Raw genomic sequence first — 18,041 nt, 5'->3', positions numbered from 1 at the left:
TGGGTTAACCTCACCCAGCGTGAAAGAAGCAATCCTGTTAAGGCACAGGACCGCGGTACCGCACCTAAAGCGCGAGCAAGTAGTCAGCGAACTCAACCCCAACTGGGATTGAAGTCCGATTAGACCCTTGCTGGCGCAACACCGCAACTGGGTGTGAAATGAAACAGAAGAGCATGCAGTGCCGCACTGACGAACGCCACTAACCACCCAGGCTTGGGTAAGGAAAGCACAGAGGAAGTGCACGGCGCCGTACTGGCGGTCACAGCAACTGGACTCTATAATGTGTGACTAGTGCTGTAGGATAAGTCGGGCGCTAGGTAGCAGCCATACACCTTCCGCGAACAGTCATACTCTAGGGTAGGGGTATCCAAGGACGACTTGCACTCACAACATACACACATTAGCAATTGTTTGACAATACTAGCGCATGGCCGTGCGGTCATGCGCAGTTTATATAGCAACAGCACAGGAAGTGGCCACAGCACTTTTGCCCTTCTAGGACCTGCCAAGAGGACCAATGGAATGTGCTGCAGAGCCTGAGCACATGACCCTCGATCTCCAACGGGAGACCTTACACTGGGCATGCTCAGTACGTGCAGACAAGGACTTAGTCCCAGAGAAGTCTGCTCGCTGCTGACCAGCACAGACTTTAATAGCAGAGACTGGAGAAGCAGCAGTAACTCTCAGAACAGAGTGAGAATGAGCAAGACGCTGGGACCGACGTCCTTGCTGAGCAGACTCCACTGCGGCTGGACAAGAATGGGAGACCGCAGCGGAGGTGGCTCGAGATTCCCCCTGTGCAGAAGCGGGAACTCGACCCCTAACAGTACCTTTGGGATTCTAGTCTCAAAATGGTGCATTCTTGCATCATCCATTAATCTAAAAATGGAGACATTCGACGAGGTGGTCAAAGCCTGTGTGGTTCTGCACAATTACATAATGGTTAAGGAGCGGCCCAACATTGAACTGGATGAACCAGTTGCACACCCACTGCCTGATTACCAGCATCACCCGCTGAGGTCAACAGCTGAAGTTGGCCACATACGGGACCAATTTGCCTTTTTTGATTCTGATATTGGACGTGTGTCATGACAGGGCAATGTTGTGTAAATGTCCTATTGTTATTTTATCTGTACCAGTTATTTTCATACATGATACTAATGTTTCTCGTTAATAAACTTTATTTTTTGGTGTCTTGACCATGTCTCATATGTATTTCTTCTACAAACCGAGGTTGACCTCACACTAGCAGTATTTGGTCTGTATTTATTATTGGTATTTGTAATCCAAAACCAGGAGTGGGTGATAAAGGCTGAGGTGCTAGATATGTTAATATTATAATTTTCCTCTAATTGTTCCACTCCTTGTTTTGGCTTACAAATACTGATATAAAATACTGACCACCGTACGTGACGGCAGCCATGTTGTTTTAATGGTAAGGTTGTTGACGCCATTGCGTCCTGATTCTGTTCTGCTATGCAGTATCTTTTCTACACAGACTGAAGAGACAATGGCTGTCATACAAAACAGATCTATACTCATCAAGTCAGGTGACAGACATAATGAATTCATGATGCACATATAACAGCCTCATGAATTCACTATTTCTGACACATGTCCAGGTGAGCATAGATATGCCAAATATGACCGCCATCGTCCCTTCACTTTGTGTGAAATAGATTACGTACACAGAAGAGAAAAAGGAGGTTATTCAATGCACTTCTCTACTCACCAGGTCAGGTGTCCTAACTAATGAGTTTTTGGACACCTGACCTGTTGAGTATAGTTTTGCATTCTATTGCCACCATTTTCTCTTCAGTCTGCAACATTAGTCACAGACTAAGCAGAATGAAGAGATTATGGAGAAAATACAAGTATACATTTTTTGGTCCACTTCATAGCTCTATACTAAAGACACACAAAGTGTTGTACTTGCTAACTACTGGAGCTATGATGTGGCCAAAAAATAAAGTGTGCGGTGCAGTGTTTTATTTGGAGCATGGTGTGTGTTGCCGGCGGCGAAAGACACAATTAATCAAACATAATTGGGGGCAAAAAACTTGTATTTATTTTCGAACAACAAAAATATTTATTTAACTGCGCCTGCTTGGGGTAGAGTGATGGAAATGGGGGGGGGGGTGAAGCTGTGAGGCCTGACTAACTATGGATGACGCAGGGGTGGCAGGAGAAGGTGCAATTAAACTTGTGGGGTCTGGTAGTTCGGGGATAGGGCTTGACACATGAGAGGCCTGAGACGCACTGGAAGGGTGAGACAAACCTGACATAACAGACACACTGGGAGGTGAGGGGGGAGGAATACTAATAGTATGCTGTTTTTTATTTTATTTTATTCTCTGGGTTGCTTGTAAGCCTTGGTGGGCTCATATGTCGTGGCATGGTCGTAGTTGATGACCTGTCAGGGTCCGGCTGCACTGTGCCAGAGTCCATAGTGCTCGTAGAGCGTGCAGCCATGCCAGAGTCCATAGTGCTCGTAGAGCGTGCAGCCATGCCAGAGTCCATAGTGCTCGTAGAGCGTGCAGCCATGCCAGAGTTCATAGTGCTCGTAGAGCGTGCAACCATGCCAGAGTCCATAGTGCTCATAGAGTGGAAGGCCATGCCAGAGTCCATAGCGCTTGTAGAGTGGAAGACCATGCCTGGGTCCTGCTGCATCATGGTGGTGGCGGTACGGAAGGCCATGCCAGTGTAACTGCTGCATCGTGGTGGTGGCGGTATGGAAGGCCATGCCAGGGTCCTGCTGCATCATGGTGGTAGCGGTACGGATGGCCATGCAAAGGTCCTGCTGCTGCATCATGGTGTCAGTGGAGGAGGTCCAAGCAGGAGCAGCGGTTGTCATGGTGGTGGCGGTGGGCTGTCCAACAGCACTCGGCATGGTGGAGGTGCTGTACTGGTGTCCGGCAGTGCTAGGAATAGAGGTGGCCATGCAGTGGTATGCAGCAGAGGTCGGCATTGAGGTTAATCATGACAGTGAAGGCACAGGTGGATATGCCGACACTGTCTGCTAAAAATACCAACTCTGCTGCATAGCCTGCACGTAAGCAGCATTGCAGGCCTGCATGACACTAAGCTGGAGATAAGGAGTAAGGTGTTCCAACATACCCTGCTCAATTTGGTTAAAGAAATTATGTGCTGGCCTATGGAGGTCGACTTTTACCTTGGTCAAGGTTTTTGGTGACCTCATGGATATGTGTATTCATGTGGCTAAGGGAAATATCCATTTGGTCACCCAAAGCCTTGAGTCCTTCATGAAAAACCAAGCTCAAGTGCAAAAACTTGGGCATGAGGGACCTATCCGATGCCCTCTGCTGCTTCCGGGAGGAGCCCAAAAAAAGGGGCAGAGGCAGAGGACTGGGAAAGGGGAACACCTGATGAACCAGCTTCCTGGTCTCCAGGTAGTGTGGCAGGCCCACTTGCTGCAGCGCTGCAGGATGGCTGGGATGGGTCCGTGGCTGTCTGATGAAGGACCACTCCAGAACCTGGGCCAACAGTGCTGCTCCATGTGCTGTGAAAAAAAGAAAAAAAATTAATACCAAAAATTAACCAGACGCCAACTCATGTGGAATAGAAACATATAGTTAGGTCCATATATATTTGGACAGAGACAACATTTTTCTAATTTTGGTTATAGACATTACCACAATGAATTTTAAACAAAACAATTCAGATGCAGTTGAAATTCAGACTTTCAGCTTTCATTTGAGGGTATCCACATTAAAATTGGATGAAGGGTTTAGGCGTTTCAGCTCCTTAACATGTGCCACTCTGTTTTTAAAGGGACCAAAAGTAATTGGACATATTCAATAATTTTAAATAAAATGTTCATTTTTAGTACTTGGTTGAAAACCCTTTGTTGGCAATGACTGCCTGAAGTCTTGAACTCATGGACATCACCAGACGCTGTGCTTCCTCCTTTTTGATGCTCTGCCAGGCCTTCACTGCGGTGGTTTTCAGTTGCTGTTTGTTTGTGGGCATTTCTGTCTGAAGTTTAGTTTTTAACAAGTGAAATGCATGCTCAATTGGGTTGAGATCAGGTGACTGACTTGGCCATTCAAGAATATTCCACTTCTTTGCTTTAATAAACTCCTGGGTTGCTTTGGCTTTATGTTTTGGGCCATTGTCCATCTGTAGTATAAAACGACGACCAATCAGTTTGGCTGCATTTGGCTGGATCTCAGCACACAGTATGTCTCTGAATACCTCAGAAGTCATTCGGCTGCTTCTGTCCTGTGTCACATCATCAATAAACACTAGTGACCCAGTGCCACTGGCAACCATGCATGCCCAAGCCATCACACTGCCTCCGCTGTGTTTTACAGATGATGTGGTATGCTTTGGATCCTGAGCTGTACCACGCCTTCGCCATACTTTTCTCTTTCCATCATTCTGGTAGAGGTTGATCTTGGTTTAATCTGTCCAAATAATGTTCTTCCCGAACTGTGATGGCTTTTTTAGATGTTTTTTAGCAAAGTCCAGTCTAGCCATTTTATTCTTGATGCCTATGAGTGGCTTGCACCGTGCAGTGAACCCTCTGTATTTACTTTCCTGCAGTCTTCTCTTTATGGTAGATTTGGATATTGATACGCCGACCTCCTGGAGAGTGTTGTTCACTTGGTTGGCTGTTGTTAAGGGGTTTCTCTTCACCATGGAGATTATTCTGCGATCATCCACCATTGTTGTCTTCCGTGGGCGCCCAGGTCTTTTTGCATTTATGAGTTCACCAGTGCTTTCTTTCTTTCTCAGGATGAACCAAACTGTAGATTTTGCCACTCTTAATAATGTAGCAATTTCTCGAATGAGTTTTTTTCTGTTTTCGCAGCTTAAGGATGGCTTGTTTCACCTGCATGGAGAGCTCCTTTGACCGCATGTTTACTTCACAGCAAAACCTTCCAAATGCAAGCACCATACCTCAAATCAACTCCAGGCCTTTTATCTGCTTAATTGAGAATGACATAATGAAGGGATTGCCCACACCTATCCATAAAATAGCCTTGGAGTCAATTGTCCAATTACTTTTGGTCCCTTTAAAAACAGGATGGCGCATGCTAAGGAGCTGAAACTCCTAAACCCTTCATCCAATTTTAATGAGGATACCCTCAAATGAAAGCTGAAAGTCTGAACATCAACTGAATCTAAATTGCTTTGTTTAAAATTCATTGTGGTAATGTCTATAACCAAAATTAGAAAAATGTTGTCTCTGTCCAAATATATATGGACCTAACTGTACAGATTATGGCAATACAACACAACCAAATGCACAGGAGAAATACTTACGTTCTCTGGGCAAGGACTGGTCTTAAAGGGACACTGTCACCTGAATTTGGAGGGAACAATCTTCAGCCATGGAGGCGGGGTTTTGGGGTTTTTGATTCACCCTTTCCTTACCCGCTGGCTGCATGCTGGCTGCAATATTGGATTGAAGTTCATTCTCTGTCCTCCGTAGTACATGCCTGCACAAGGCAATCTTGCCTTGTGCAGGCGTGTACTATGGAGGACAGAGAATGAACTTCAATCCAATATTGCAGCCAACATGCAGCCAGCGGGTAAGGAAAGGGTGAATCAAACACCCAAAAACCCAGCCTCCATGGCTGAAGATTGTTCCCTCCAAATTCAGGTGACAGTGTCCCTTTAAAAATGCCAGAATGCAATGGTATTTGTACTTTCGGATCCTTGCTCCTGAACCACTGGGAACACGGCTCTCTTGACGCAGGTCCTTGTTGAAGCGGTCCTTCATCGAACGCTAACGTGTTTTGACTTTCTGCACTTTTGAAAAACAAAAAATTATGGTTACTCAATGTACTTTTGGCCGTGCTCACACAACTGTGTGCGATGAGAGAAACTCCTGAGAGTTTCTCTCATCACACACAGTTGTGTGAGCATGGCCAAGGTCACTGCTGCTTCACCCTGCATTGCAATACTTACAAAATGCATATCGGACCCGAGTAGGGGCATTGTCCCAGCCATCCCACATCGCTTTGGCCACCTCATTCCATAGGAGCCAGATCGTCACATTTTCCGAGTGCTGTGGAACCCGGGTGTCCCACAACGGGACTCGCTCCTGGACCAGGGAGATGAGGAGGTCATTTTCTATGAGGTCTTCATCCCATGTGCTGTGAAAAAAAGAAAAAAAATTAATACCAAAAATTAACCAGACGCCAACTCCTGTGAAATAGAAACATACAGATTATGGCAATACAACACAACCAAATGCACGGGAGAAATACTTACGTTCTCTGGGCAAGGACTGGTCTTAAAAATGCCAGAATGCAATGGTATTTGTACTTTCGGATCCTTGCTCCTGAACCACTGGGAACACAGCTCTCTTGACGCAGGTCCTTGTTGAAGCGGTCCTTCATCGAACGCTAACGTGTTTTGACTTTCTGCACTGTTGAAAAAACTAAAAATTATGGTTACTCAATGTACTTTTGGCCATGCTCACACAACTGTGTGTGATGAGAGAAACTCCTGAGAGTTTCTCTCATCACACACAGTTGTGTGAGCACGGCCAAGGTCACTGCTGCTTCACCCTGCATTGCAATACTTACAAAATGCATTTCAGACCCGAGTAGGGGCATTGTCCCAGCCATCCCACATCGCTTTGGCAACCTCATTCCATAGGCACCAGATCGTCACATTGTCCGAGTGCTGTGGAACCCAGGTGTCCCACAACAGGACTCGCTCCTGGACCAGGGAGATGAGGAGGTCATTTTCTATGAGGTCTTCATCCCATTCTGGAACCTAAAAATTAAATAAAGACATTAATGTTGGATACATTAACATAAGGAAAAGAAAGAAAACAGAGGATGAGAAATGGCATGAATAAGGAAAGTCAAGATACAAAAGGAGTCCAGAAGAAAAATGTAAAGAAAAAGGAAAGTAAAGAAAGGAAGATTCAAGAATACTAAAGTGAGGATACAGTACACAGTCAGCCTTGTATACGTACACGCTGATGCCTTGCCACCCGACCGTGACTCCGCTGCTCCTGCCCAGCCTCTGCCGCAGTAGAAGAAGTACTCTAAAAAAATGAAAAAAAAATTGTCATATGTGTAGATGTGACAGTGAATACTTACCAATCTGACGAGGTGAGTTCTCACTTCACTGACATTTTCGGCTTCAGAAGGCCCAGGACGCTGCTCCTCATCAGAAGAAGAAGACATTCTGATGCATGCAGAAAGAAAGAAATGGAAGAAATTATGACATATAGAGACAGAAAATAGAAAATAAAGGCATTGGCTAGCATATACTCACATTGGTCTGAGTATAGATTCCTTCCAGTGTCTGCTCTGCTGCGTCTGGAAAGCTTCTCTGTCTGCTGCATAGTGACCTGCAATTGCCCACTCCCTCCCTTCATCTCTTTGTATGTTGGGGGTGGATTATCAGTGTCTAGACATGTATTCTCTGGTGCAATGCATGCGTTCACGAACGCAAGCAAACGCATGTGCTTGTGGCCACATGCGTTCACATAGACAGCAATGCATTTTTTTGATGCATTTGTACCGCTAACAACCACATACGTTTCTAGGCGGCTAATTTACGCCTCCAAAATTACTACATATAGCGTTTACAGCGCCAAACTGCAGACGACAAAACGCCGCATGCGTCGTCAAACGCGGCAAAACGCAATCAAACACAGACACTTGCGTTTCTAATGTTAAATATAGGAATACACAACGCATGCGGATTATTGCAGATGAAACGCTGCGGACACAACCGCAAATGTAAACCGGCCTAAGCTCTCTTATCATCGCATATTTATACATGGATTATTCCATTTTCTGGCAACATATTGACAGCTGACATTTTGCCTACATAAAAACACGTAAGTGACAAGCTATGACCTATAAGGATCTTGTCATTGTCTCCTCTCATGCACCTCATTCTAATACCGTGCAATATTTTGTAGAATCAAGTTCAAGGACTGCCAACAAAAGCCATGTTACAGTACATCATAATTATGGCATTGATCTATGCACACAAGTGTTTCTAAAGGCATCAATAAGAACAGTTTTTTTTTCTATGCTCTTCTGTTCTAAATCCTTTATTTACATAGAAAATAATTTATTTTGGGTAAAGGAGTAAAACTTTAAAGATTTATTGAAAACAAGAGACTCAATACTAATATGCATGACAGACTACAACTCAATTTCACTTTGTAGAGATAAGGTGTTGATAATCTAACATTTTGTAACGGAATATATGTGAACTACAGATGTAATTTGCAAAAAATATTTCTGTGTCAGGCTGGGTCCATATATATTATTTACATTAGAATCAGATTTTTTATGCTATATAACCCCAAAGAATCACAATTACAGGATGACAAAACAAATGCAAAAATACAAAATTTATTTGGGCTTTTTCACAACTTTACTCCCAGGTGTTGATTCAGGGCTGGCTCGCAATATTACAGGAGAAATGATCAGGTCACTGGCCAGTTCTGAGACCTCTCAGACACAACAGCTGATGCACCAGTCAAGTGAAAACAATCCTATTGCAAACAATGGGATAATTTCCTTCATTAGCTTACAGCAGTGATGCAGTGCCACCTATATGTGAACCCAGCCTTAAATTGTTCAAACAGCATACAATATAGTAGATGCTTTGTCAAAAGCATTGTATGTGCATAAACACTGAATGGAGGCAGAATATGCCCCTACAGCTTTGCAGCTCTGAACTATGGGGCTGTATGTGCTAAATGTCTTACTCTACTGAGATATACTGTGGCATTTAAAAGTTTGGGCACCAGTGGTCAAAATTACTGTTATTGTGGATAGTTAAGCAAGTTGAAGATGAAATTACCTAGCTAAAGTTAAAGGTGACACATTTCTGTAGTATTTTAGACAAAACAAATATATATATATACAGTATATACTCGAGTATAAGCCGAAAATTTCAGCACATTTTTTTAGGTTGAAATTGCCCCTCTCGGCTTATACTCGAGTCATACCCAGGGGTCGGCAGGGGAGGTGGAGCAGCAGCTGTGTAATCATACTCACCTGCTCCTGGCGCGGTCCCTGCTTCCACGGCGCCGGCAGCTTCTTCTTGTAGTGAGCAGTCACATGGTACCGCTCATTACAGCAATGAATATGGACCCCACTCCACTCCCATAGGGGTGGAGCTGCATATTCATTACTGTAATGAGTGATACCATGTGACCGCTCACTACAGAAGAAGCTGCTGGCGCCGGGGAAGCAGCGACCGCACCAGGAGCAGGTGAGTTTAAGCAGTGCGCGATATTCACCAGCTCCCCATTCCACCGTCGCCGGCTGCCGCAGCATTGTCCCCGTCCTCTGCACTGACGCACAGGTTAGAGGGCGCAATGACATGATTAGTGCGCACCACCCTCTGCCTGAACAGTCAGTGTGGAGAGATAGAGAAGACACAGTGGCGGCCGTCGCTGGAACATGGAGCAGGTGAATATAGCAAGTGCCGGGGGCCTGAGCGACAAGATGTGAGAATGTGATTTTTTTTTTATCGCAGCAGCAGCATATGGGGCAAATGACTGTATGGAGCATCTTATGGGGCATAATCTGCATCTATGGAGCACTACAATGGGGCAAATGACTGTATGGAGCATCTTATGGGGCCATAATCAGCATTTATGGAGCATTACATGGGACAAATGACTGTATGGAGCATCTTGTGGGGCCATAATCAGCATTTATGGAGCATTACAATGGACAAATGACTGTATGGAGCATCTTATGGGGCCATAATAAGCATTTATGGAGCATTACATGGGACAAATGACTGTATGGAGCATCTTATGGGGCCATAATCAGCATTTATGGAGCATTACATGGGGCAAATGACTGTATGGAGCATTTTATGGGGCCATAATCCGCATTTGTGGAGCATTATATAGGGCAAATGTCTATATGGAGCATCTTATGGGGCCATAATCTGCATTTGTGCAGCCTTATATGGGGGGTATTTTGTATAGAGCATCTTATGGGGCCCATCATAAACTGTATGGAGCATTATATGGGGCGTATTTTGTATGGAGCATTATATGGGGCCCATCATGAACTGCATGGAGCATTATATGTTATATGGGGCTTCTGATTCAATATGGATATTCAAAAACACTTAACCTACTGATGTCTCAATCAATTTTACTTTTATTGGTATCTATTTTTATTTTTGACATTTACTAGTAGCTGCTGCATTTTCCACCCTAGGCTTATACTCGAGTCATTAAGTTTTCCCAGTTTTTTGTGGCAAAATTAGGGGTCTCGGCTTATACTCGGGTCGGCTTATACTCGAGTATATACGGTATATATATATATATATATATATATATATATATATATATATTTGTTTGCTCTATATATACTTATATATAAATATATATAGTCATTTTTTACATTGGAAAATTACAAAAAGAAAAGTGACCAAATAACAAAGTTTGGAGAGCCTTGGAGATTTGTGTGCTCCAATAAGTTTGACCTAGGTCTCTGACCTTAATTAGCCTGTTAGGGTTATGACTTGTTCAATATCATCATTAGGAAAGGCCAGGTGATGCAAATTTCCCAGTTTTATAAAAACACAGCCTCCTCTAACCTTATGCCAAAAAAGAGCAGCTACGAGTTATTCTAAGCAGCTGCCTAGCTCTCTGTAAATTTAAATGGCTGAGGCCAGCAAAGCAGGAGATGTCTATAAGAAGATAGCAAGGCATTTTCAAGTTGCCCTTTCATTAGATCGAAATGTAATTAAGAAATGTCAGTTAACAGGAGCAGTGCAGGCCAAGATAAGTTCTGGAAGACAAAGCAAAATTTCAGTGAGTGCTGCTAGTAGGATTGCTAGAGAGGAATATCAGAACCCCCAGTTGATTGCAAAAGACCTTCAGAAAGATTTAGCAGTCTCTGGAGTTGTGGTACATTGTTCTACTATTTGGAGACATCTGCGCAAATATGGCCATTGTGGAAGAGTCAGCAGAAGAAACCTATCCTGCATCCTTATCACAAAATTCAGAGTCAGATGTATGCAAAAGAACATCTAAACAAGCAAGATGCATTTTGAAAACAAGTCCTGTGGACCGATGAGGTTAATATAGAACTTGGCCACAATGATATATATGATATAAAAAAGGCACAAATTGTCAGGAAAAGAACATCTCACTAACCTTTATGCATGGGTCTGGGTTAGTCATGCTTTACGGTTGTGTTGCAGCCAATGGCTTGAGGAACATTTCATGGGTAGAAGGAAGACTGAAAAACCAAACACTAATAGTCCGTCGTGCTATTCACTATGCATAATGTGAATAATTGTGAATAACCAATTACACTAATTTTCATAGATGGAAGTGGACCAAGTACTGCTTATTGGAACAATATGAAAAGATAAATAAAGGCTTGACAATAGCAAGCCAATCAAAATATTCATAAACGTATAAATCAACGAACAGTATTAGTATACCTTGGACCACCGCTGGTTATACAAAGCAAATGATTCATGAAAGATAGGTTGTCAGAGTTGATAAATGTCATATACCATGTGGCTGCACCATGTCTTAGCGATCCACAAGACTTGATATGATCTGTGCTGCATTCGGGGTCGGAAGCAGAGATGAAACCTGAAGCTATGGCAGTGAGTCTGACTGAACATGGAAAGAGGAAGTATGCGTGTGCGGAGCCAGGAGCGCTCCAGCCGGAACGTCCCTGGATAAAAGGTAGGAAAAAATATGGCTGACAAAGCTGGAGGCGACGTATGACAACACAAAGTACGGAGTCTCAGATGAACCAGATGAACCAGGTTCATTTAAGTGAATTATGCTATACAGGGCTAGTTAGGAAGGAAGTTTAATTACACATAGCTGAATGCTGCTGGATCGGAGGGCAAGGGGGACTTGACAGGTTCCATTTAACTTTTCACAATAGCAGTAATTTTGACCTGAGGTGCTCATACTTGTACATGCCACTGTACTGTAGTTTTCCTGGTAAGTTTCAAGGAGAGAATGCAATTTCAACACTGTATTTGTCTGATTCTGTATGCACAGATCCATGATTGTGCATTAAGAATGTTTATGCAGAGTTTAAGCTAATTTTTACAAAGATTTGGGATCAAAATTCATGACGAAGATGCTTAGAAGAAAATAATTATTGTGCAGAATAATTGTTTTTATAAATAACTCTATTAGGCTGGTTTCACACTTGCGTTTTAAAACGCAGCATTTTAAACGCAAACGTATTTGGTGCAAAAACGCGTTTAAACGCGTTTAATCGCAGCGTTTTTTAAGCGCATGCGTTTTTGCGTTTAGACGCGTTTAGACGCGTTTTGACGCGTTTAGACGCGTTTAAACGCGTTTTTTCCTTTGTTTGCGTTTTTGAAACGCATGATGAGAAGTGTGTGACAGCTGCCAATCATCAAAATCAACTAGAAAACCCACCATAAACATAAATACTTAGGGTTAGGGTTAGGATCCCTAGTAACCCTAGGGATCCTAACCCTAACCCTAACCCAAACTCTAACCCTAACCTTAACCCTAACCCTAGGGATCCTAACCCTAACACAAACCCTAACCTTAACCCTAGGGATCCTAACCCTAACCCTAACACAAACCCTAACCCTAACCCTAGGGATCCTAACCCTAACACAAACCCTAACCCTAACCCTAGGGATCATAACCCTAACACAAACCCTAACCCTAACCCTAGGGATCCTAACCCTAACACAAACCCTAACCCTAACCCTAACCCTAGGGATCATAACCCTAACACAAACCCTAACCCTAACCCTAGGGATCCTAACCCTAACCCTAACACAAACCCTAACCCTAACCCTAGGGATCCTAACCCTAACACAAACCCTAACCCTAACCCTAACCCTAGGGATCCTAACCCTAACCCTAACACAAACCCTAACCCTAACCCAAACCCTAACCCTAACCCTAACACAAACTCTAACCCTAACCCAAACTCTAACCCAAACTGTAAAACAAACTCTAACCCAAACTCTAACACAAACTCTAACACAAACTCTAACACAAACTCTAGCACAAACCCTAACACAAATCCTAACCCTAACCCAAACTCTAACCCTAACCCTAACCCTAACCCTAGGGATCCTAACCCTAACACAAACCCTAACCCTAGGGATCCTAACCCTAACCCTAACACAAACCCTAACCCTAACCCTAACCCTAGAGATCCTAACCCTAACCCTAACACAAACTCTAACCCTAACCCTAACCCTAACCCTAACACAAACCCTAACCCTAACCCTAACCCTAGGGATCCTAACCCTAACACAAACCCTAACCCTAACCCTAGGGATCCTAACCCTAACCCTAACACGAACCCTAACCCTAACCCTAGGGATCCTAACCCTAACCCTAACACAAACCCTAACACAAACTCTAACCCTAACACAAACCCTAACCCTAACTCTAACCCTAGGGATCCTAACCCTAACACAAACCCTAACCCTAACCCTAACCCTAGGGATCCTAACCCTAACCCTAACACAAACCCTAACCCTAACGCTAACCCTAGGTATCCTAACCCTAATCCTAACACAAACTCTAACCCTAACCCTAACCATAACCCTAGGGATCCTAACCCTAACCCTAACACAAACTCTAACCCTAACCCTAACCCTAACCCTAACACAAACCCTAATCCTAACCCTAACACAAACTCTAACCCTAACCCTAACCCTAGGGATCCTAACCCTAACCCTAACCCTAACACAAACCCTAACCCTAACCCTAACCCTAGGGATCCTAACCCTAACCCTAACAGAAACCCTAACCCTAACCCTAGCACAAACTCTAACCCTAACCCTAACCATAAAACACAAACTCTAACCCTAGGGATCCTAACCCTAACACAAACCCTAACTCTAACCGTAACCCTAACCCTAAGGGATCCTAACCCTAACCCTAGGGGTTAGGGTTAGGATCCCTAGGGTTAGGGATAGGATCCCTAGGGTTAGGGCTAGGGTTAGGGTTAGGGCTAGGGTGAGGGTTACAGTTTGGGTTAGGATTTGTTTTTAAAATTTTTGTTACAGTTTGTGTTACAGTTTGTGTTACAGTTTGTGTTACAGTTTGTGTTTTAGGGTTAGGGTTTGTGTTAGGGTTAGGATCCCTAGGGTTAAGGTTAGGGTTAGAGTTTGTGTTAGAGTTTGTGTTAGAGTTTGTGTTACAGTTTGTGTTACAGTTTGTGTTTTAGGATTAGGGTTAGGGTTAGGGTTTGTGTTAGGGTTAGCATTAGAATCCCTAGGGTTATTGTTAGGGCTAGGGTTAGGGTTAGGATCCCTAGGGTTAAGGTTAGGGTTAGAGTTTGTGTTAGAGTTTGTGTTAGAGTTTGTGTTACAGTTTGTGTTTTAGGATTAGGGTTAGGGTTAGGGTTTGTGTTAGGGTTAGGGTTAGAATCCCTAGGGTTAGGGTTAGGGCTAGGGTTAGGGTTAGGGCTAGGGTTAGGGTTTGTGTTAGGGTTAGGGTTAGGATCCCTAGGGTTAGGGTTAGGGTTAGGGTTTGTGTTAGAGTTTGTGTTACAGTTTGTGTTACAGTTTGTGTTAGTGTTTGTGTTTTAGGGTTAGGGTTTGTGTTAGGGTTAGGGTTAGAATCCCTAGGGTTAGGGTTAGGGTTAGGGTTTGTGTTAGGGTTAGGGTTAGGATCCTTAGGGTTAGGGTTAGGGTTAGAGTTTGTGTTACAGTTTGTGTTAGAGTTTGTGTTAGAGTTTGTGTTAGAGTTTGTGTTGCAGTTTGTGTTACAGTTTGTGTTACAGTTTGTGTTACAGTTTGGGTTAGAGTTTGTGTTTTAGGGTTAGGGTTGGGGGATGGCTTATAAGTGTGTATTCTTGTGTTTTTCTGTAAAAACGCATGCATGTGCTTAAAAATGCATGCGTTTACATAGACATCAATGGGTTTTTTTACCGCAAAAAACGCATGCGTTTTTTTCGCGGCAAAAAAAGCCGCTAAACGCCGCTAAAATTACTATATGTTGCATTTCTGCAACAAAACGCATGCAGTGAAAAAACGCATGCGTTGCAAAAACGCGTCAAAACGCATGCAAAAAAACGCATGCGTTTTTAATGTTAAGTATAGGGAAAAAACGCATGCGTTTTTTTGCGTTTTTCACCGCAAAAACGCAAAAAAAAAACGCAAATGTGAAACCACCCATAGTGCATTTTGATGATAACCTGCAGCACGGACCACCAGATGTCTGTACTACAGGCTGCTCTAAATTATGTAGCATATTGCTTGACACTGTTGGGTTCACACTGCGTTACAGCAGCCCGTTCAACAAATACGTTAAGCGGGCTGCTGTAACCGAAGTGCCGACTTTGGCACATCGCTAGTGCAGAAAAGAGCATCTGTTAGCTCTATCTGCGCTAGCAGTGACGGACCCGGAAACACTGCATCCCGCGTCTCAGGGTCCGTCACTCAATGATGGCACATGGCTAGCGCACGCCCATTGTGGGCGTGTGCTAGCGATGCGTCCGACATTGGAGTCAATACCGGCGCTAGAGGACTACGTTATGCCGTGGTGCAACGTAGTCCGTCTAACAGACTGGGGGAACGCAGTGTGAACCCAGCCTTATTAGCTACTGGCTGTAAAAAACTTTTGCTACTCTCTCCCACATTGAAGACGGTAGCCAAAAAGCAAGAGAAGAATGCTACCTAGTTTAGACCAGGAGGTCCGTGCTGCGGAATATCATCAAAAACTGCTCATAGAGTGATTTAGAAAAGCTACTGTAGTGCAGAGTCTTGCAATGTATCCGATTTCTAGTAAAAGTGTAGGTACGCTGTAAAATATGCTTATAATAAGCTATTCATTGATTTCAAAGGAAAAATTCTTATAATACACATGGCTCTTAATTTCTTTTCACTAGAAAAGAAAGCTGTAAGTGAATGATGGACACATTTTTTATATAAGAAATTCTTTGCCTTTGTCAATTGGATAAAGTAGTAAAACAATTCCCCGTACATAAAAATATGTAAACAAAATGCATTAAAATTTGATTTTTGTCATTCTGTTATCAACTCACAATTTTCTGCCAAAAAATTATATAAAAATGATCAAATGTAGTCTCATATGCTCGAAAATCCACCATGTGTATTAAGTTACTCTAGGAGAGTGCAAGTCATAAGAAAGTAAGGAGATAAGGTTTCCTATGATGGCTTTGTATTAGAAAATTACTATTTTTTAGACATGAAGGTACAGTGTTATCTGCCATATGAGGCATTTCTGTAATGTATATAACACAGTAAAACCTTAAACGACATTTAAGAAAGTAATAAAAATACGGTTTTCACTGTGCAGACAGGATATGAGAGGCTTGGGAGTGTTCATTGTTAAATGGGCTAGTGATGCACTAACACTCATAAATGTGATTTTCTTTTGCTGGAGAAAGTAATTTAAATAAAATCTATGAGGAATAGAAAGCTTATCCTGAGATGAGGTGCTTTGCTGAAAGAGCTACTTTTATTTCCAATAGTTTTTATTAAACTTACTTTAAATCATCCTATTGATTGGTTATATAAAATATGACTGCACCGTTCACTAGTAAAACCACTGGCTAACAGCTTACAGGGAAGAAAGCGTACTAAACTTATCAGCAACATTGCTACAAGAGAAATCTTTCTGCAATGGAGTTAATAAGAAAGATACAGTAAATGAAAAAGAGGAAAAATAAAAACGAGGAAAAGGATTGCCAATGATGTCTAGCTACAGTGTTTTTAAAAATTATTCACACACCATGAACTCTTACACAATTTTTCACATTACACCTACAAACTTAAACTTATTTAATTGGGATTTTATGTGATATATCAACAACATGGAGAGAAAGACATCACATATTGGGGAGCACACCTAAATATCGATAAAACATACTGAAAAAATGGACAAGTAAAATCGCTTAAAACCAAAGGGTCATGTTCAAACAAAACCCCTATTAAGAAATAATATATATATATATATATATATATATATATATATATATATATATATATATATATATATATATATATATATATACAACAGAAAATCTCTAGAGCAAATGAAAAAAAAACAATAATATGCATGTGATGGACCTGTAGTTGACATTAAATTGTATGTGGCATGAATATCCTACAAGTGTGCTGAACAGATATCCAATACTGTCACATGAAAGCTGATATCCTGAAAATTGGTCAATAGTAGAGTTAAGTTGGTACATATAAGCATGCAAATTAACCCCTTCATGACCAGAAGCGTTTTCATTTTTGCTTTTTCATTTTTTGCTCCCCTTCTTCCCAGAGCCATAACACTTTTTTTTAATTTTTTTTTGTTAATATGGCCATGTTAGGGCTCGTTTTATGCAGGACCAGTTGTACTTTTGAACGATGGCATTGGCTGTAACATATCATGTACTGGAAAAAGGGAAAAAAAATTCCAAGTGCGGTGAAATTGCAAAAAAAGTGCAATCCCACAGCTGTCTAATGTTTTGTTTTTTTACTATGTTCACTAAATTCTATAACTGACCTGCCATTATGATTTTCCAGGTCATTGCGAGTTCATTCACACCAAACGTATAGGTTTTTTTTTTATCCAAGTGGTAAAAAAAAATTCCAAACTTTGTTAAAAAAAAAATAAAAAATGCCATTTTCCATCTATCGACGCAACAGTATAATTGATGTAAATGATGCACTTTATATATATTTAAAATATTTGTGTTTATTTTTATTTCATTTATTTACATGTATGGCATTTATTTATTATAATTTGTCCATGTATCCCCTGTCACTGTCTTTTATCATTTTCCTACTGTTTTTGTTTCCCTTCCCCCCTTTTTTTTATATAATTAGGGTAATATAGAACACATACTTTATAATGCACATGTCACTTTAATTGATTTGATTATTAGGGATCTGACACTACTCCCATATGGGCAATAGTTTTTGTTGCAAGATACTTTCTGTGGTGTACAGTTTGCCATTCTATCTCCCCTCTTTCAGCATGGTGGTTTTGGCGCATGCGCATGTCCTCTGTTACATAGTTACATAGTTATTAAGGTTGAAGGAAGACTATAAGTCCATCT

The sequence above is a fragment of the Ranitomeya imitator genome, chromosome 3, assembly GCF_032444005.1.
Source record: "Ranitomeya imitator isolate aRanImi1 chromosome 3, aRanImi1.pri, whole genome shotgun sequence".
In the NCBI taxonomy this organism is placed as follows: domain Eukaryota; kingdom Metazoa; phylum Chordata; class Amphibia; order Anura; family Dendrobatidae; genus Ranitomeya; species Ranitomeya imitator.
The sequence above is the reverse complement of the archived record's forward strand: the minus strand, read 5'-3'. Positions refer to the sequence as shown.